The sequence below is a fragment of the Musca autumnalis genome, unplaced genomic scaffold (assembly GCF_047663935.1).
Source record: "Musca autumnalis isolate F117 unplaced genomic scaffold, ASM4766393v1 scaffold_5, whole genome shotgun sequence".
Classification (NCBI taxonomy): Eukaryota; Metazoa; Arthropoda; class Insecta; order Diptera; family Muscidae; genus Musca; species Musca autumnalis.
In genome coordinates this window covers 71,737,551-71,760,681 of record NW_027412088.1, presented here as the reverse complement: position 1 = coordinate 71,760,681, position 23,131 = coordinate 71,737,551, and the positions used below count along the sequence as shown (strand labels likewise).

At 27.4% G+C, this 23,131-nt stretch overlaps 1 protein-coding gene across 2 annotated transcripts in view; it reads right to left on the bottom strand.

Annotated features, from left to right (window-relative positions):
• Positions 1-23,131, bottom strand: part of conu (Rho GTPase-activating protein conundrum) — a 222,351-nt gene that overhangs the window by 120,228 nt on the left and 78,992 nt on the right. The window contains exon 1 of one of the 2 annotated variants that reach the window (XM_073957074.1): positions 13,567-14,462. The exons of the other annotated variant lie outside the window; for it this stretch is intronic. The gene's annotated coding sequence lies outside the window, so the exon portion shown is untranslated. Of the gene's footprint in view, positions 1-13,566; positions 14,463-23,131 lie in introns of those variants that run through there. 2 annotated transcript variants of the gene reach the window in all.

Genomic DNA, 23,131 nt, shown 5'->3' with positions numbered 1-23,131 from the left:
CGGAATAATAATGTCTTGCTATTGATGCTGGCTGGCTGTGGAATGTTTGTGATTTGAAAACTAATATTTGGAAATCTAATCAAATTAACGCCAAAGGCACAACAGGTGTAGTACAGTGTAGTTAATAGATTTTTTTATTGGGAATGAAGTTGAAGGGCTTCAGGATTCAATAAAAGAAATATATAAATACTCCACAATGTTAACTGGATAATATTTTCATGGAAAAAGCTATATATTTTTTTAAATAAAAAAATGTATCCAATTGATACTATAATACGAAAAATGTTATGCGGATAATATTCTTATGGGAAAAATTGCAAACGCATATTTTTTATAGAAAATAAATGAAATGGATACGATTTTATCCGAAAAAAATTTTTTGGATAACAAAATCAAAAAGTTTTTTTTTTGGGAAAAATTTATTCTGTTAACATTTTTGTACCAAAAATATTTTATGGGAAAAAGTTATAAAAGTTTTATTGGAAAAATATTATGCGGAGAATATTTTTTATAGGAAAAATGTTATCCGGATAATATTTTTATAGGAAAAATGTTTTCCGGATATTATTTTTTATAGGAAAAATTTTTCCGGATAATATTTTTTATAGGAAAAATGTGTTCCGGATAACATTTATCCGTATAACATTTTTTATAGAAAAAATGTTATCCGGATAATATTTTTTATAGGAAAAATGTTATCCGGATAAAAAATATTATCCGGATAATATTTTTATAGGAAAAATGTTATCCGGATAATTTTTATAGAAAAAATGTTATGCGAATAATATTTTTATAGGAAAAATGTTATCCGGATAATATTTTTTATTGGAAAAAATGTTATCCGGATAATATTTTTTATTGGAAAAAGTGTTATCAGGATAATATTTTTTATAGGAAAAAATGTTATCCGGGTAATATTTTTTATAGGGAACATGTTATCCGAATAATATTTTTATAGGAAAACGTTATCCGGATAATAGGGAAAATGTTATCCGTATAATATTTTTAAAAGAAAAATGTTATCCATGTATTATATTTAAATAGGAATAATGTTATTCGGATAATTTTTTTTATAGGGAAAATGTTATCCGGATAATATTTTTATAGGCATAATGTTATCCGCATAATACATACATTAATTGGAAAAATGTTATCCGGATAATATTTTAATAGAAAAATGTTATCCGGATCATATTTTTGTAGGAAAAATGTTATTCCGATAATATATTATAGGAAAAATTTTATGTAGATAATATTTTTATAGGCCAAATGTTATCGTTATAATATTTTTATAGGAAACATTTTATTCGGATAGAAATTTAATATAAAATATTATTCAGATAATATTTTTCTAGGAAAAATGTTATCCGGATAAAAGTTTTATAGGAAAAAGGTTATTCGGAAAAATGTTATCCTGTAAAAATATTATCCGGATTATTATAGGAAAAATGTTTATAGAAAAAAATTAGACGGATACAATTTTTATAGGAAACATGATGTACTGATAAAATTTTTATAGGAAAATTATTATCCGTATAATACTTTTAAAGAAAAATCTTACCGTATAATATTTTCATGGGAAATAAGTTATCCGGATAATATTTGTATAGGAAAAATTTTATCTGAATAATATTGTATAGGAAAAATTTTATCCAGATATATTTTTATAGGAATAGAATAACATTTTCAATACGAAAACATCAACCGGATAAAATTTTCCATACGAAAACATTATCCGGATAAAATTTTCTATTCGAAAACATTATGCGGATAACATTTTCTATTCGAAAACATTATCCGGATAAAATTTCCTATATAAAAACATTATCCGGATAACATTTTATATACGAAAACATTATCCGGATAACATTTTATATACGAAAACATTATCCGGATTACATTTCCTATACGAAAACATTATCCGGATAACATTTCCTATACGAAAACATTATCCGGATAACAATTTAAACATTATCCGGATACATTATCTATACGAAAACATTATCCGGGTAAAATATACAGTCGAAAACATTATCCGGATAACATTTTCTATACGAAAACATTATCCGGATAACATTTTCTATACGAAAACATTATCCGGATAACATTTTCTATACGAAAACATTATCCGGATAACATTTTCTATACGAAAACATTATCCGGATAACATTTTCTATACCAAAACAAATCCGGATAACATTTTCTATACGAAAACATTATCCGGATAACATTTTTTATACGAAAACATTATCCGGATAACATTTTCTATACGAAAACATTATCCGGATAACATTTTCTATACGAAAACATTATCCGGATAACATTTTCTATACGAAAACATTATCCGGATAACCCTTTCTATTCGAAAATTGACCGGATAACATTTTCTATACGAAAACATTATCCGGATAACATTTTCTATACGAAAACATTATCCGGATAACATTTTCTATACGAAAACATTATCCGGATAACATTTTCTATACGAAAACATTATCCGGATTACCCTTTCTATACGAAAACATTATCCGGATAAAATTTTCTATACGAAAACATTATCCGGATAAAATTTTCTATACGAAAACATTATCCGGATAACATTTTCTATACGAAAACATTATCCGGATAACATTTTCTATACGAAAACATTATCCGGATAACATTTACTATACGAAAACATTATCCGGATAACATTTTCTATACGAAAACATTATCCGGATAACATATTCTATACGAAAACATTATCCGGATAACATTTTCTATACGAAAACATTATCCGGATAACATATTCTATACGAAAACATTATCCGGATAAAATTTTCTATACGAAAACATTATCCGGATAACATTTTCTATACGAAAACATTATCCGGATAACATATTCTATACGAAAACATTATCCGGATAAAATTTTCTATACGAAAACATTATCCGGATAACATTTTCTATACGAAAATATTATCCGGATAACATTTTCTATACGAAAACATTATACGGATAACATATTCTATACGAAAACATTATCCGGATAACATTTTCTATACGAAAACATTATCCGGATAACATTTTCTATACGAAAACATTATCCGGATAACATTTTCTATACGAAAACATTATCCGGATAACATTTTCTATACGAAAACATTATACGGATAACATATTCTATACGAAAACATTATTCGGATAACATTTTCTATACGAAAACATTATCCGAATAACATATTCTATACGAAAACATTATCCGGATAACATTTTCTATACGAAAGCATTATCCGGATAACATTTTCTATACGAAAACATTATCCGGATAACATTTTCTATACGAAAACATTATCCGGATAACATTTTCTATACGAAAACATTATCCGGATAACATATTCTATACGAAAACATTATCCGGATAACATTTTCTATACGAAAACATTATCCGGATAACATTTTCTATACGAAAACATTATCCGGATAACATTTTCTATACGAAAACATTATCCGGATAACATTTTCTATACGAAAACATTATCCGGATAAAATTTTCTATACGAAAACATTATCCGGATAAAATTTTCTATACGATAATATTATTCGGATAAAATTTCCAGTCGAAAACATTATCCGGATAACATTCTCCTTTCAAAAACATACACAAAATGTTATCCGCATATAACATTTTCTATAAGAAAACATTTCCTGAATTATTACTTTTAGAAGAAAATATTATTCATTTAATTTTTTTCATCACTTTATCTTTAATTCATAAACGAAATATAGTATTTCGAAATACGCTTCTGAGTGCTGCCGACCAAACTAGCTACTAGTTACAAGTATCCACCTTCTTAACAGTGACTATTTCAACATTAAATAGGCAGTTTCTTAAGCTTTCAAATCTCAACACTTATGATTAATGAATTTACAATGAAACATACCAAAAGGCAGGCATATTTTTCTAAAAATTATACACCACCCATTGGGAGGTTTCATTAAATTTTAATTTCTTTTCTACACGTTTTTTATTTTGTTTTTCTATATAGCAGGTGAAACGCTCGCACTTTAAAAGCCTAGCCAAAGAATGAGAAGATATCGCAAAAACAACTAAACAATTTTGAGGTGAAACTTTTGTTTACAATGAAATTTAAGTTTAAGGTGAGGTAGGTATTCGTCTTGAGAGTAGGCATACGAATTGTTAAAATAAAACACACAAAAAACAACAAAAACAAAAAAACGTTGGTTATTATTCGATCCCATGTTGGGCATTAATAAATTGTGCGAAAAAAACACCATAGAAAAATTTAATTGGCATTTTTATGAATAAAATTTACAATAATTGGCGGTAAAAAGACAAAAAAAGCAAAAAAATATTTCTAAAATTATTTTGTTGGAGATTCTTTTTTGGTTTTCAATGATTTTAAACACGTACAGAGAAATTTTCACTTCCACCTTAGTGTAATTTTGTTTTAAGACAACTAAAGCCAAACAATTGCAAGCTACATATGATAGACAAAAGAACGTGATTTTTATAGCGAGAATAATTTTTAAAAAAATTACACCTCCCACTAAACGGAATAGTTGTGGTTCGTTTTCACTTTTTTCTTTAAACTACTGATTCTAGGAAAGCATAATCATTAAGGTATTCCCTCTCAAATAATTGAAATTTTCACACATTTGTAAATCCAATAAAAGAAACAGCCACACAAAAAATCTATGCCTCCATTACAAACAAGCGGCACAAATGCAATCTTGCGATCATCATGATTTTTAAGATGCTCATATCAACAAGTGAAGACATACATACCTATATCATCAGCCGATCTATGTTTATTCGTTTACATTTGCTTAGCTATGGCCAGCGAAAACCTGTTAGGCAATAACAACCTAGTATCAGTCTCATCTTCATCTTCGACAGCTCCATACATGTATTGATGATACTGAGACAACGATATTGTTGAATATCCACAAAATTCACAAAGAAAAAGAGTTACAAAATAGCCAACATGTGTAGATCCATAGCAACGCCAAAGAGGCTAAAGGCCAAAAGTAAAACCAAGCAACCAACTAAACACACTTCATAATAACCTTTGTCATAATCGTCAATGGTGTCGTTGAAGCGCTGATGGTGTAAGACCATTGGTGAGAAACAAACATAGCCAGCCGGCCACCATGTTATATAAACAAACCAAGAAAGATGAATAGTAGTAACTATGTACATGTGACTCGATATTTGCACGTGGGTCTATTTTTGAGAAGAATGTTATCTTGATTTAAATACCACATTAAATACTATTTTAGAGAAGAATGTTACCCTGATTTAAATATATATTATATAATGTGCGGATATTTTTTTTTTTTTCTTTTTTATAAAAATATCATGCGTTGAAATTTTTTCTTTTTACATATCATCTGGATAGCACTTTTCCTATAAACATGTTATACGGATAAAATTTTGAATATAAAAATATTATAGAGATAACATCTTTCCTCAAAAATAATATCCGGATAACATTTTTGATATAAAAATATTTCCGGATAATATTATTAGTGAAACATTATCAGGATTACATTATTCACAGACAACTTTTATCCGAATAATATTTTTATAGGAACATAGGAATATTACAACGATAACCAATAAAAATATTATCCGGATAACATTTTTCTTATATACGTATTTTCCGATAACAGTTTTCCTATAAAAATAATATCCAGATAAATATCTCCTATACAAATATTACCCCGATAACATTTTTCCATAAAAATATTATCCGGATAAAATTTTTCCTATAAAAATATTATCCGGAAAAAAATTTTCTCTATCTACATATTATCCGCATAAATTTTTTCCTATAAATAAATCACAATCTTTCCTATAAACATATCGTAAAAATAAAATTGTTCCTATAAAAGTATCATACGGATAAATTTTTTCATATAAAACATTATCTAGATAACATTATTCTAATAAAAATATTATACGGGTAACATTTTTAATATAAAATATTAACATTTTCCCTATAAAAATGTTACGCGGATTGAATCTTCACAATAAAATATTATCCGGATACCACTTTTCCTATAAAAATATTTTATTGATAACCCGTTTCCTATAAAAATATTATCCGGATAATTTTTTTTCTATAAAAATATTATCCGGATAACATTTTTCTTAGAAAATATTACCCGAATAACATTTTTTCATAAAAATCCTATCCGGATAACATTTTTCCATAAAAATCCTATCCGGATAATATTTTTCTTAGAAAATATTAGCCTGAAATCCATTTTTCCAAAACAAATATTATCCGGACAATTTTTTCCAATAAAAATATTATCCGGATAACATTTTCTCTATACAAATATTATTCGAAAATTTTTTCCTATAAATAAATCTAAATCTTTCCTATAAACATAACATTCAAATAAATTTGTTCCTATAAAAAAAGTAATACGGAAATTTTTTCCTATAAATAAATCAAAATCTTTTCTATAAACATATCATCCAAATAAAATTATTCCTATAAAAATATCATACTAATAAAATTTTTCTTATAAAATATTATCTGGATAAAATTTGTCCTAAAATTGTCATTTAATCGGATAAAAACTTTCCTATTAAAATATTATCCGGATAATACTTTTCTAATTAAAATATTATTCGGGTAATATTTTTACTATACAAATATTATCCGGATAAAATTTTGTCCTATACAATATTATCCGGATAACACTTTCCCTATAAAAATATTATCCGGACAATTTTTTTTTTCTATAAAATTATTGTTCGGATAACACTTTTCTATAAAAAAGATTTTCCGGATAACATTTTTCATATATAATTATTACACGGATAACATTATTCCTAGAAAAATGTTATCCGAATAATATGTTTTCTATAAAATTATCATTCGGATAACACTTTTTTATAAAAACAACCGGATAAAGATTTTCTTATAAAAATATTATCCGGATAACACACTTCCTATAAAATATTATACGGATAACATTCTTCCTTTTCAAATTTTGCTATAAACTATAAAAATATTACCCGGATAAAATTTAACTATAAAAATATTATGCGGATAACATTTTTCCTATAAAAGTATTATTCGGATAACATTTTTCCTACAAAAATATTATCTGAGTACAATATTTTATAAAAATCTTAACCGAATAAAATGTTTCCTATTAAAATATTATACGGATAACATTTTTCATATAAAAATATTATCCGAATAAAATTGTTCCTATAAAAATATTATCCGGATACAATTTTTCCTATAAAGATATTATCCGGGTAAAATTGTTCCTATAAAAATTATGTCCCGATAAAAATTTTCCTATAAAACTATTATCCGGATAATATTTTCCTATAGAAATATTATACGGATAACATTTTGCCTTAAGGACATTATCCAGATAACATATTTCTTATAAAAATATTGTCCGGATAACATGTTAACTATAAAAATATTATCTGGATAACAATTTTCCCAAAAAATATTATGCGGATAACATTTTTCTTATAAAAATATTATCCGGATATTTTTTTCTGTAAAATTATTATTCGGATAAAACTTTTCTATAAAAAAATATTTTGCGGATAACATTTTTCATATACATCTAATACGCGGATAAGATTATTCATAGAAAAATATTATCCGAATAATATTTTTATTATTTTATTTTTATTATCAACCGAATAACATTTTTTTCTATACAATTTTTATCCGAATAACATTTTTCTATAAAAATATTGTCCGGATAACATTGTTCTATTTTAATTTTTTTCTATAAAAGCATTTGCTTTCTATAACAACATCCGGATAAAATGTTTCCTATAAAAATATTATCTGGATAATATTTTTCCTATACAAATATGATCCGGATAACACTCTTCCTATAAAGATATTATCCAGTTAACATTCTTGCTTTACAAATATTATACGGATAACATTTTTACTATAAAACCTTATTTAGATTAAATTTTTCCTACAAACATTTTCCCTTACAAAAAGTATCCGGTTAAAGTTCTTCCTGTAAAAATATTATCTGTACAATAACATTATTATCCGAATAATATTTTTCCTCTAAAATATGATCCGGATAACATTTTTTTATAAAGATTTTATTCGGATAACATTTTCCCTACAAAAATATTATCCGGTTAACTTTTTCCTAAAAAAATATTATCCGCATAACCTTCTTCCTATAAAAAATATTATCCGGATAGCGAGTTTGCTATAAATATATTATCCGGATAACAAGTTTCCATTAAAAATATTTTCCGGATAACATTTTGCATATAAAAATTTTCGGATAACATTTTTTTCCACACAAAATATTGTACGGATAACAGTTTTTCTATACAAATATTGTCCGTATAATCCTTTTACTATACTAATAAAATCTGGATAACATTTTTTCCTAAAATAATATTACGGATAACATTTGCCTGTAAAATATTATCCGGATAACGTTTTTTCTATAAAACCTTACTTAGATTAAATTTTTCCTACAAACATTTTACACGAATAACATTTTCCCTTACAAAAAGTATCCGTTTAAAATTCTTCCTGTAAAAATATTATCCGTATAATATTTTGCCAATAAAATATCATCTGAGTAAAATAAATTGTAAATATAATATCCGGATAACATGTTTGCTATAAAAATATTATCCGTACGACATTTCTCCTATAAAAGTATTATTCTGATTAAATTTTTCCAAAAAATGTATCCGGAAAAAATTATTCCAAACAAAAATAATATCCGGATAATAATAAGATCCGGATAAACTGTTTCCTATAAAAATATTATCTGGATAATATATTTCCTAAATTACATGTTTCCTATAAAAAGATTATCCACAAAACAATTTTCTAAAAAATAATTAATTTCATATAGAAATCCATGGACGTAACCAAAATTATTTGCAAAGAAACTCCCAGCTAACATTCTCTAACAATTGAATGGGAAGTCAAGACTTTAAATAATGACGAGGCATAACAATAAGCCGAAAATGATTTGATGATTCATCATTTCGGCCAACAATGAAATAAGACAGACAACAAGGCATGATCATATTTACACACAAACATACACTCTCCAAACAAACAGCCTATTTGTGGACATTGAACGAAGAAAGTCATGTTGAAGGAAACTCCAATCCATGATTTTGCTGTGGAAGATGAAATCCAAGAAAATTACTGAAAACCACACGAGATTATCTATAAGACACTAAATGCGTGTTTAAATCATCTGCTCTCTTAAAATTTACAATTCATTCGATTTAAGATATCACAAAACTATAGCCTAGTTATGAAGAAATTTATAATGACCGAGGAGAGTAGAGCATGTGTGGAGGGTGAAATTTGAAATTTTACGCTTAAGAAAATATTGAAGTCATATATCGTAAACGACACATTAAATGAATGACTCGGCTCATAGCCATTTTTTCCAAGAAGATCTTACTTGTTGGAGTTGGTGCTGTAAGTTATCATCAACATCATATGGTGGTGCCACATGTTATGTGGCAACTACTAAAGCAGGCAGGCAGGTTGTTGCTTTTTGGTACTCTCTTGACTAACAGTTTGAGATGTAAGATGTCTGTTTGTTTGTCTACAAACAAAAATACATCAAAATCAAATGTCAAATATTAATGTAACAGCCGACAAAGGGGTAAAAAGAAGCAACAATTGCAGACTTTTGAAAATAAAAAACACAACTCGCGGCAACAATGTCACATGATGCAGCAGCAATCATTGCAACATGGTTCATACTGCAGTAGCCAATGGTATATTGTTTATATGGTGCAATCAGAGAAATATTCCCTCCCCAGTTTTTTGAGACTACTCCCATCTCTGGCCGCGGCTCATCGAAGACTGATTCTTCTCTTTTTTGTGCGCTATTCACCGGCTACCAGTAACAACAATGACATTTATACAACTTGTCCATCATCAAATGTCTAAAACAAATGTGCATGGCGCGTACATGTCTCCTCTTCACCAAGCGGGGGCCAGTGCAGCCAATACAAGTGGCACCAAATGAAATCATGAAACTATTTCACAAAATAGGAGTAAAATGAATGCATACCTGTATACATTGTTGCCATTTACAATAGCCCCAGCTATGTGGTGCTAGCAGGATGATTGTCATCTAGTTGTTGTATACAAGAGGAGACATAATGCCGACAATGACAATGGTTGAAATATAACAGCAGCAGTCATTGTTACTTATTTTATTTAGCTGATGTATGGAACAGCAGATGGAGATGAATGCTACACTTATTGGCAACAACAACATTTGGCGCTCCATGCAACTTTTTTTCATAGCTCATGTCAGTTCTGTTAGACAGTATAAGCCAAACAAATGATCCACCCATACTGTGACCATTTTTTACATACAATGTATTTAAATATGTTATTCTTAAGAACGCGGCAACAAAATAAGACAACGTCAGAATAAAGAGACTCCATGTTGTAAAAGATCCGTATGATATTGTTATTGGAAACATATTATCCGGGAAAAAAGAAAATTTGTTACAAGGACAAAATCATCTAAGAAAACTATTATGCGGATAAATGTTATACGGATATTATTTTTATATGAAAAATGGTATACGGATATTATTTTTATAGTAAGAACGTTATCCAGGTAACATTTTTATAGGAAAAATGTTATCCGGATAATATTTTTATAGAAAAAATGTTATCCGGATAATATTTTTATAGAAAAAATGTTATCCGGATAATATTTTTATAGAAAAAATGTTATCCGGATAATATTTTTATAGAAAAAATGTTATCCGGATAATATTTTTATAGAAAAAATGTTATCCGGATAATATTTTTATAGAAAAAATGTTATCCGGATAATATTTTTATAGAAAAAATGTTATCCGGATAATATTTTTATAGAAAAAATGTTATCCGGATAATATTTTTATAGAAAAAATGTTATCCGGATAATATTTTTATAGAAAAAATGTTATCCGGATAATATTTTATAGGAAAAATGTTATCCGGATAATATTTTTATAGGAAAAATGTTATCCGGATAATATTTTTATAGAAAAAATGTTATCCGCGTAATATTTTTATAGGAAAAATTTTATCCGGATAATATTTTTATATGCAAAAATGTTATCCGGATAATATTTATATAGGAAAAATGCTATCCGGATAATATTTATATAGGAAAAATGCTATCCGGATAATATTTTTATAGGAAAAATGGTATCCGGATAATATTTTTATAGGAAACATGTTATCCGGATACTATTTTTATAGTAAATAACATTTATATTATATTATTATATTAAATAATAATTTTATGGGAAAATGTTATCCGGATAAAATGGTATCCGCATCAAATTTGTGTAAGAAAACTGTTATCAAGGTAATGTTTTCGGAGGAAAATATTATTCGGAAAAAAGTTGCATAAGAAAATTCTTATTCGGATTAAATTTTTTATAGGAAAAATGTCAACCGGATAATATTTTCATAGTAAAAATGTTATCGGATTATGTTTTTATATGAAAAGTGTAATTTGGATAATATTTTTATAGGAAAATGTTATCCGGATAACATTTTTTCTGTAAAAGTATTATACGGATAAGTATTATACGGATAATCCGGATATTTGTATAGGCAAAATGTTGTCCGGATAATATTGGTATAGGAAAAATGTTATCTGGATAATTTTTTATAGGACAAATTTTATCCGGATAATTTTTTTATAGGATAAAATAAAAATAAGGAAAGATACAAATTTTCCTATAAAAATATTATCCAGATTACTTTTTTCCGAAAAAATATTATCCGGATAGTATTTTTATAGGAAAAACATTATCCGGAAATGTTATCCGGATAATTTTTTTATAGAAAAAATTTTATCTGGATAATAATTTTATAGGAAAAAATAAAAATAAGGAAAGATAAAAATTTTCCTATAAAAATATTATCCAGATTACTTATTTCCCCTAAAAATGTTATCCGGATAATAGGAAAAATGTTATCCGGGTAATATTTTTATAGGAAAAATGTTATCCGGATAATATTTTTATAGGAAAAATTTTATCCGGATAATATTTGTATAGGAAAAATGTTATCTGGATAATTTTTTTATAGGACAAATTTTATCCAGATAATTTTTTTATAGGAAAAAATAAAAATAAGGAAAGATAAAAATTTTCCTATAAAAATATTATCCAGATTACTTTTTTCCTTAAAAAATATTATCCGGATAGTATTTTTATATTAAAAATATTATGCGGAAGTGTTATGCGGATAATTATTTTATAGGAAAAATTTTATCCGGATAATATTTTTATAGGAACAAATAAAAATAAGGAAAGATAAAAATGTTCCTATAAAAATATTATCCAGATTACTTTTTTCCCATAAAAATGTTATCCGGATAATGTTTTATAGGAAGAATGTTATCCGGATAATATTTTTATAGGAAAAATGTTATCCGGATAATATTTTTATAGGAAAAATGTCATCCGGATAATATTTTTATAGGAAAAATGTTATCCGGATAATATTTTTATAGGAAAAATGTTATCCGGATAATATTTTTATAGGAAAAATTTTATCCGGATAATATTTTTATAGGAAAAATTTTATCCGGATAATATTTTTATAGGAAAAATTTTATCCGGATAATATTTTTATAGGAAAAATTTTATCCGGATTATATTTTTATAGGAAAATATATAGGAAAAATTTTATCCAAATAATATTTTTATATGCAAAACGTTATCCGGATAAAATTTTCAAAGGAAAAATGTAATACAGATAATATTTTTTATAGGAGAAATTTTATCCGGAAAATATTTTTATAGAAAAAATGTTATACGGATAATATGTTTATAGGAAGAATGTTATCCCGATAATATTTTTTTAGAAAACATTTTGCCCAAATAATATTTTTTTTTGCAGAAAATTTATTTTTATAGGAAAAACGTTATCCTTATAATATGTTTATAGCAAAAATGTTATCCGGATTATATTTTTATGGGAAAAATGTTATGAGGATTATATTTCTATAGGTCAAATTTTATCCCGATAATATTTTCCCAGGAAAAATGTTATCCCGATAATATTTTTATAAAAAAATTTTACCCAAATATATTTTTATAGCAAAAATTTTATTTTTGTAGGAACAATTGTATCCGGATAATATTTTTATAGGATAATGTTTTTATAGGAATAATGTTATCCAGAAAATGATTTTAAAGGAAAAATGTTATCCGGATAATATTTTTATAGGCAAAATGTTATCCGAATAATATTTTTATAAAAAAAATGTTATACGGATAATATTTTTATAGGAAAAATGCTATGCGGATAATATTTTAATAGGAAAAATATTATCCGGATAATGTTTTTAAAGGAAAAATGTTATCCGTATAATGTTCTTTTAGGAAAAATTTTATCCGGATAATGTTTTTATAGGAAAAATATTATCCGGATTATGTTTTTATATGAAAAATGTTAGCTAGATATATAATAATATTTCTAAAAAAATTTAAATTTATTTTAATAATTAATTAGATTAATTAACACATACCTATTTTTCACCACACTGTTTTCAAAACTCCTTTTGCTTCAGATGCAATTTTTAACCGAAAACACGTACACGCACATACAGACATACTTCAACATTACGTTGACCATAAGAACGAACCGTCAAAGAGTCGATAACGGTAATGGAACAGTGGTCAAGACAAGAGCTCTGTGTTTTTGGCAAACTTTTAAATGCGTTGCCCGATGTGGCAAGAAGCTAGCTATGCACCATGAGTGTTGCGAAAATCTTGTGGTGGTGCTTTTATTGCCGATAATGTTGCAATGTAGCAAAATCAGCAGAAAAAACTCAAACACATTATTGCGAAAAGTAAAAATCCCGTTTATTTTTCCATCAAACCTGTTGTTGCCACAACGAAAAATAGTTGGAACAGTGTACGAGAGCAAAAGGTGCAACTGCCTTAGATGCAGCGCGCACACATACTAGATAGCTAATGTGATGGCGTTTTAATAGGAAATCCCGCAACAGGTCGCCCAAAGAATGCAAGCATTTGGCACAGGTTGGTCGGTGGTGGTTGGCTAATGAAAACAAGTGTAGAAGGAAACGATTTTTATGAACTCCTTTGATGCAAGCCAAGTTGCTTTTTCGGCTCGTAAATATTTTAAATGTTTTGGGCAGTGGACATTTTTTTATCCACTTCCACAAATAACTTTGGCGTTGTTACTTAAACAAATTCCAAACTTTTGATTTTTGCTGCTTTGTACCGTTAGCTTTTTTTCTTGACCAAGTATTTGTCCAAAAACAGCATCTTATTACCTGTTGCTGTTAGTTATAATGACGTTTTGCTTGTCTGTTTGCTACACATTTTCTTTAGCTAGGCTGGTCAAATTTGTGTACTGCCTCTTGGTATTGGGTCCGCGACTAGCTGCTATGCCTTCTTCCTATCAGCAGACAGTTTTGTTCATTATTAATGTTGTACAGCCGAATATTGGTTGCATGCATGATGTTAACATGATTTATGTGGTTTGCAATTATGTTTGTATTGTTGGCCAAAAACACACAAAAAACACAAACAACAACATACCACTGAGTTAAATAAATATGTTTTACCGTTATTTACCTGAAAATATACAAAAAAGAGAGATAGATACAATTACATTACATTAATAACGGATTTATGAGTTTGCAGATAAATACATAAATAGATTTGTAATAGAATAGAGGAAATTTATAATTCGAGCGATATTGTGTCAAACAACTTTCTAAACTAACAAATGGTACTAACAAAATGTTATTCAGGTAATAATTTTATAGCAAAAATAGATATGCGGAATCCGAACAACAATTTATTCTAATAATTTTTTTTATAACAAAAATGTTATCCGGAAAATAGTTTTATAGGAAAAATGTTATTCGGATAATATTTCTATAAGAAAAATTTTGTCCGGATAATATTTTTATAGGAAAATGTTATCCGGATAATATTTTTATAGGAAAAATGTTATCCGGATAATATTTTTAAAGGAAAAATGTTATCCGGATAATATTTTATAGGAAAAATGTTATCCGGATAATATTTTTATAGGAAAAATGTTATCCGGATAAAATTGTTCCTATGAAAATATTATCCGGACAACATTTTTCCTATGAAAATATTATTCAGATAACATTTTCATAGGAAAAATGTTATCCGGAAAATATTTTCATAGGAAAAATGTTATCCGGAAAATATTTTCATAGGAAAAATGTTATCTGGATAATATTTTCATAAGAAAAATTTTATCCGTAATATTTTCATAGGAAAAATATTATCTGAATAATATTTTCATAGGCAAACTATTTATATGAAAAATATTGTCATAGGAAAAATGTTATGCGGATAATACTTTTATAGGAAAAATGTTATCCGGATAATATTATTATAGGCAATATGTTATCCGGATAATATTTTTATAGGCAAAATGTTATCCGGATAATACTTTTATAGGAAAAATGTTATCCGGATAATATTTTCATAGGAAAAATGTTATCCGGATAATATTTTCATAGGAAAAATGTTATCCGGATAATATTTTCATAGGAAAAATATTATCCAGATAATATTTTCATAGGAAAAATGTTATCCAGATAATACTTTCATAGGAAAAATGTTATCCGGATAATATTTTTATAGGAAAAATGTTTTCTGAATAATATTTTTATAGGAAAAATGTTATCCGGATAATGTTTTTATAGGGAAAATGTTATCCGGATAATATTTTAATAGGAAAAATGTTATCCGGACAATATTTTTATAGGAAAAATGTTATCCAGATAATATTTTCATAGGTAAAATGTTATCCGGATAATATTTTTATAGGAAAAATGTTTTCTGAACAATATTTTTATAGGAAAAATGTTATCCGGATAATATTCTTATAGGAAAAATGTTATCCGGATAATATTTGTGTAGGATCATCGTTATCCGGATAATATTTTTATCGGAAAAATGTTATTCAAATAATATTTTTATACAGGTAATATTTTCATATGAAAAATGTTACCCGGATAATATCATCATAGGAAAAATATTAGCAGGATAATATTATAATGAAATGAGCTCTCTCCGGATAATATTTTTATAGGAAAAATGTTATCCGCATAATATTTTCATCGGAAAAATGTTAACCGCATAATATTTTTAAAGGGAAAATGTTATCCGGATAATATTTTTATAGAAAAATGTTATCCGGGTAATAATTTTATAGGAAAAATGTTATCCGGATAATAATTTTATAGGAAAAATGTTATCCGGGTAATATTTTTATAAGAAAAATGTTACCCGGATAATACTTTTATAGAAAAAATGCTATCCAGATAATATTTTTATAGGAAAAATGTTATCCGTATAATATTTATATAGGAAACATGTTAAGCTGATAATATTTTTATAAAAAAATGTTATCCGGATAATATTTTTTATAGGAAAAATGTTATCCGGATAATATTCCTACAGGAAAAATGTTATCCGGATAATATTCTTATAGGAAAAATGTTATGCGGATAATATTCTTATAGGAAAAATGTTATCCGGATAATATTTTTATGGGAAAAATGTTATCCGGATATTATTTTTATAGGAAAAAATTTATCCGGATAATATTTTTATAGGAACAATTTTATCCAGATAATATTTTTATAGGAAAAATTTTATCCGGATAATATTTTTATAGGACAAATTTTATCCGGATAATATTTTTATAGGAAAAATTTTATCCGCATAATAATTTTATAGGAAAAATGTTATGCGGATAATATTTTCCTAGAAAAAAAGTTATCCGGCTTATATTTTTATAAGAAAAATATTATCAGGATAATATTTTCATAGAACAAATGCTATCCGGATGATATTCTCATAGGACAAATGTTATCCGCATAATATTTTTATAGGAAAAATTGCAACTAAAAAAATATTTTATTCGGAAAATATTCATAAATTTCAAATTCAGTCCGTCGTTGATAATATATGATCATAAATTCTTATTCCAAGACAGGAACAGTAGAAAAATTCCGGCAATTAAAACCTTTTGAAATCCACATAACTCAGAACTTTCACGATGTCTCTTGTTTGTTGAGGGATTTAAATTTCATTTTTAATTTCAAAAACAACATCTTATGTTTCAACTTCCATTGGCGAAAAAGAATTCACGATTTTCTCTAAAACATAAAGACATCTGGAACATCAAGTCATTAACCAAAAAAAAAACTTAAACGGCCCAAGGCAAGAAGAAGAACATGAGTATGTGACTTTAAAAGTGATTTACTTTATTTTTACAGAAAAACACAAATCTCCATCATTGCCCTCTTCTTTTTTATTACAAGGAAGTAAAAGATTTTGCCAACGAAAACAAACAAAAGCAGCCAAGAAAAACAAACACATCCATTAAAGAATGTCAGTGGCTTAAATAAATCCCACCTATGTGGCCAAAGTACAATATATAAATTCATTTAACTCTTTTCCAGAAATAAATTAAAGACATTTGTACCCAAATCTTCAATATGTGGTGTCAGCTACCAAAAGGTCTTGTTGGTCGGTGGTATGTCTGTGGCAAACCAGAAGAAGAAGAGGAAAAAGCTAAACAAATATTTACACTGACAATTAATTTGCATGTGTCGTTATCCAACCATGGCAAATGAGTTGCGGCGGACAATATAAACTATGTGAAGAATATTCGATAAATATTGTTGTTTGGTATATGTTATGAAGGAGTATAGTGTAAATGTTTGTTTAAATTTATCAGAAAGGGGTTTGAACACGAACAACCCACATGGCGCCTCAATAGATAATGGAGTAAATGACATGAATATGCTTAAAGGTTTAAAGCAAAAAAGATGATAAAATTATGATTGTGATTTTTAATTTAAGAAAAATATATACGGATGTCATAAACACCGGTAAATCCTCAAGTCATTGACATTACATCACAGAAGCAGGTCGGGTATCGTGATATGATAGGAAAACTAAACAACTGTACTATTTTGTGAAAGTACACAAGAATAATATGTATCTACAGCTCAATAAATTATAGCAAAAGCTGCAATAGATGCAACAATACTAAATGAAATAAATATCAAGGATATTTTTGGCCATATTGTAAATTTCCAAGACGAAATTCTTAAAGCAAGGCTTATGATGCACCTTCGCACTTGCAGCTACCTTTATGCCAAATTTCAATATCCACACTTTAGACGTGTATTTTTGTGCAAGTTGATGAACGGCCAGTCAGTCAAATTTATAGATATTTTTTATTTAGTTTAAACTTTGAGTTGTTCCCTTTTATTTAAATTACAATTCCCCCCCTAAGTAACGATTGTATTAAAATTAAACTCTCACAAATCTACCGCCATTTAATTAGTCTTCTCAAATAGTATTTTATTTATAGACTCACTTCAATTAAAGTGCCAACTTATCATCATCATGCAAGTTACCCAACAATTGTTATTTCTTAAAAAAAAACAAACGTTTTTATAGCTTCACTGTTAAAAATATCTGTCATAATGTTATTTCAATTAACAACACATTGATGGTGTTAATTTTGTTTGCGCCCCAAACAACACCCCACCCTCCTCCGTACCATATAAAAAAACAATTCACACACAAACGCAATACCATCCGTAAAGATAAGTAAGAAACGACCTTCTCAAAGGCTAAACGCTTTCAAGTAGGAGAGAATATAAAACAGTGGATGACGTTACCCCGCTGTCGCCGACGTTAAAAATACATTGACTTTTTTCAAGCAACCAAATCAAAAAGTTGTTTAACTCTTTTATTTTGGCAAAAAATTTACGCCTGATTTTTTGTGTTTGCACAAAAAAATTCTTACGCCAGAGCGTATAGTGTTATAGGAATAGAGAGAAGGAGATTGAGAATAGTTATTACTATATGATTTTGGCAAAAATATGAATAAATTAAAACGTGATTGAAACACAAACACAACTAAAAAAATAAATTATATTATAAATCTAAATTTTGTGCAAAAATTATGTTCTGATATCTATTCTTATAAGCATTTCTATTTTTATAGGAAAAATGTTATCCGTATGATATTTTTATAGGAAAAATGTTATCCGGATGATATTTTTATAGGACAAATGTTATCCGGATAATATTTTTATAGGAAAAATGTTATCCGGATAAAAATGTTATCCGGATAATATTTTTATAGGAAAAATTTTATCCGGATAATATTTTTATAGGAAAAATGTTATCCGGATAATATTTTTATAGAAAAATTTTATCTGGATAATATTTGTATAGGAAAAATGTTATCCGCATAATATTTTTATAGGAAAAATGTTATCCGGATAATATTTTTATAGGAAAAATGTTATCCGGGTAATATATTTATAGGAAAAATGTTATCCGCATAATATTTTTATAGGAAAAATGTTATCCGGATAATATTTTTATAGGAAAAATTAATAAATGAATGAAAAAATTAAAACATGATTTCTTCTTCTTCTTTATTTGCCTATTCGTTTTACGAATTTATGGCGATCAGTGCAATTACATAAAATATATTACATTATATTAAGTGATTATATGTATTTATAAGTTGTTTATTATTTCAGCAAAAGATTGTCGGTTTCTGCACCTGCTGAGTAGAGTTGAGGCATCATTTATGCCGGTCCATTCCTGAATATTGTTAATCCAAGACTTCTCTTGTCTTCCCCTGGACTGTCTGCCTTCTATTCTGCATCGGATGATGTTTTGGAGTAGTTTGTATTTGCTGTTTCGCATGATGTGTCCAAGATATGCTGTTTTTCGTTTCTTTATTGTACGTATAAGCTCTTTTTCTTGGTGTATTCTTCGCAGTACTTCATTGTTCGTTACAAACTTGGTCCATGGTATTTTGAGAATTCGCCTGTAAGTCCACATCTCGAAAGCTTCAAGTTTTTTCATGTCAACTGCCTTCAGGGTCCACATTTCGACTCCATATAGCAAAACAGACCATACATATGTTTTCAGATATCTTAGTTTTGACTTTATAGTAATATCATGACTTAAAAAAATGTTCTTGTATTTTACAAAAGCTTCTCTCGCCATTTCGATTCTGCTTCTTATTTCATTTGAAATGTTCCACTTGTCATTTATGACATGATTGATACAACTAAAAAAATAAATTATATTATTAAAAATTATAAATTATATTATTAAAATAAATTATATTTGTGCAAAAATTATGTTCTGTTATCGATGATGTGTGGGTATTTTAAAAACAAATCATGTGGTTATAATAAAGAATGATGAATTTTCTATGGACCCGCTTACATGCGTTGGATTACATAGGGATGTATCCGGATAATATTTTTATAGGAAAAATGTTATCCGGATAATATTTTTATAGGAATTTTTGCCACCGTTGAAATTTTTGACGTTGGCTGGCAGGGGAATCTAACCCACGGCCTTCAGCGTGCAATCCGGGTGTGCATACCATTGCACCACGGTGGCGCCCACCCTTCGGTTAGGAATATTATTATGATAATATTTTTATAGCAATAATGTTATCCGGTTAGGAATATTATTTGGATAATATTTTTATATTTTTCCTATAAAAATATTATGCGGATAATATTTTTATAGGAAAAAAGTTATCCGGATAATAATTTTGATAGGAAAAATGTTATCCGGATAATATTTTTATAGAAAAATGTTATCCGGGTAATATTTTTATAGGAAAAATTTTATCCGCATAATATTTTGATAGGAAAAATGTTATCCGGATAATATTTTGATAGGAAAAATGTTATCCGGATAATATTTTTATAGGAAAAATGTTATCCGGATAATATTTTTATAGGAAAAATGTTATCCGGATAATATTTTTATTGGAAAAATGTTATCCGGATAATATTTTTATTGGAAAAATGTTATCCGGATAATATTTTTATTGGAAAAATGTTATCCGGATAATATTTTTATAGGAAAAATGTTATCCAGATAATATTTTTATAGGACAGATGTTATCCGGATAATATTTTTATAGGAAAAATGTTATCCGGATAATATTTTTATAGGAAAAATGTTATGCGGATAATATTTTTATAGGAAAAATGTTATCCGGATAATATTTTTATAGGAAAAATGTTATCCGGATAATGTTTTTATAGGAAAAATGTTATCCGGGTAATATTTTTATAGGAAAAATGTTATCCGGGTAATATTTTTATAGGAAAAATGTTATCCGGATAATATTTTTATAGGAAAAATGTTATCCGGATAATATTTTTATAGGAAAAATGTTATCCGGATAATATTTTTATAGGAAAAATGTTATCCGGATAATATTTTTATAGGAAAAATGTTATCCGGATAATATTTTTATAGGAAAAATGTTATCCGGATAATATTTTTATAGGAAAAATGTTATCCGGATAATATTTTTATAGGAAAAATGTTATCCGGTTAATATTTTTATAGGAAACATGTTATCCGGGTAATATATTTATAGGAAAAATGTTATCCGCATAATATTTTTATAGGAAAAATGTTATCCGGATAATATTTTTATAGGAAAAATTAATAAATGAATGAAAAAATTAAAACATGATTGATACAACTAAAAAAATAAATTATATTATTAAAAATTATAAATTATATTATTAAAATAAATTATATTTGTGCAAAAATTATGTTCTGTTATCGATGATGTGTGGGTATTTTAAAAACAAATCATGTGGTTATAATAAAGAATGATGAATTTTCTATGGACCCGCTTACATGCGTTGGATTACATAGGGATGATTGTTACCTCCTCTTATCTTGTTATCTTAGGAATCGTTCTATCGACTTTTGCTCAGGACGAAAATTTAACAGTCGGAGTTTCGTGATTGTTTAGTAGAATGATTGAGAGATGGTACTTGTTGCATCGGGAGTAGTGTAAAGGCCTCGGTATAGTAGAAGCCGGCTGCCATTTTTTGTTCCGCTTCTTTTCTGACATAATAAAAAATAAAAAGGGCAACCTTCTTCGAAATTTGCAGGGCCTTGTTTAATCCTTTATTTTTATAACCCAGCTTTACTTAATAATGGGTTTTTATAGTATTTTTTGGTAGTATTATTTTAACAAGGGCATGTCGCACTGAATTACTTGTTATTCTATGGCCACTAGAATAACTAGTCATTATTTGGTCACTAGAAGTTGAAAAATAAGCTAAAAAACTTTTTTAGAATTCCAATACACATCACATTTTTATTTTATTTTATTTTATTCCGCTCTCTGCTGGATTTGATCATTCGATCTTCTGATTTGTAGTCGAACACACTCGCCTATATTTACGAACATTAAGGTTTGTTTAAACGCTAACATGTGCAGCACCATTTGTTCTTTATGTTGCCAACAAAAAGCTCGCGTGCCGACAGTGAGCGTTGAACACACAACCCTAGGATTTGTAGTCGGATACACACCCTCTGTGGGCCGTACTTATTAAGTATTTATTTTTGTTTTAAAAGAAATCTACCAAAATTTTTTAGAAGAATTTGTTTTCATTTGAAAGGCGATTTTTCTTCTGTTTTTTTTTTTTTTGTTTATTTGAAATTTTTTTTTTTTTTTTTTTTTTTTTGAAAAAAACGAAACACTGTTTTTGGTAAAGCAGTTTGCGGTGCGCACTGTAGCTCGAGAACGAACCGATCAGCATATATTTTTGTGGGATCATTAAGAACCTAACTATCTTGCCCTTAAGCAAAACGGAATTAAAAATATCCATTTTTAATTTTTTTATAATTATCCCACAAAAACATATGAAGATCTGATCGTCCGTATTCCAGCCACACTGGGCACCTATTTCAAAAATGTAATTTCGAAAAAACCGCGTTTAAAACTTCTATATTACATACAACTCACAATGATTTTTTTCCATTCTAACGCTCATATCTCATCCAATGTTTGTCCAATCGACATAATTTTTTGCAATATATTCTTTTCCAACACTACCTTTAAATGAGCCAATTAAAACATATTTCGATTTTGTAAAATTTGTAAGTGGCAATAACCCCTTAACGCTAGTATGACGATCAGATGTTTTTGATGGAACGCCTTCTTATTCCGCCATGCTAACACCCATCTAAGTCTAA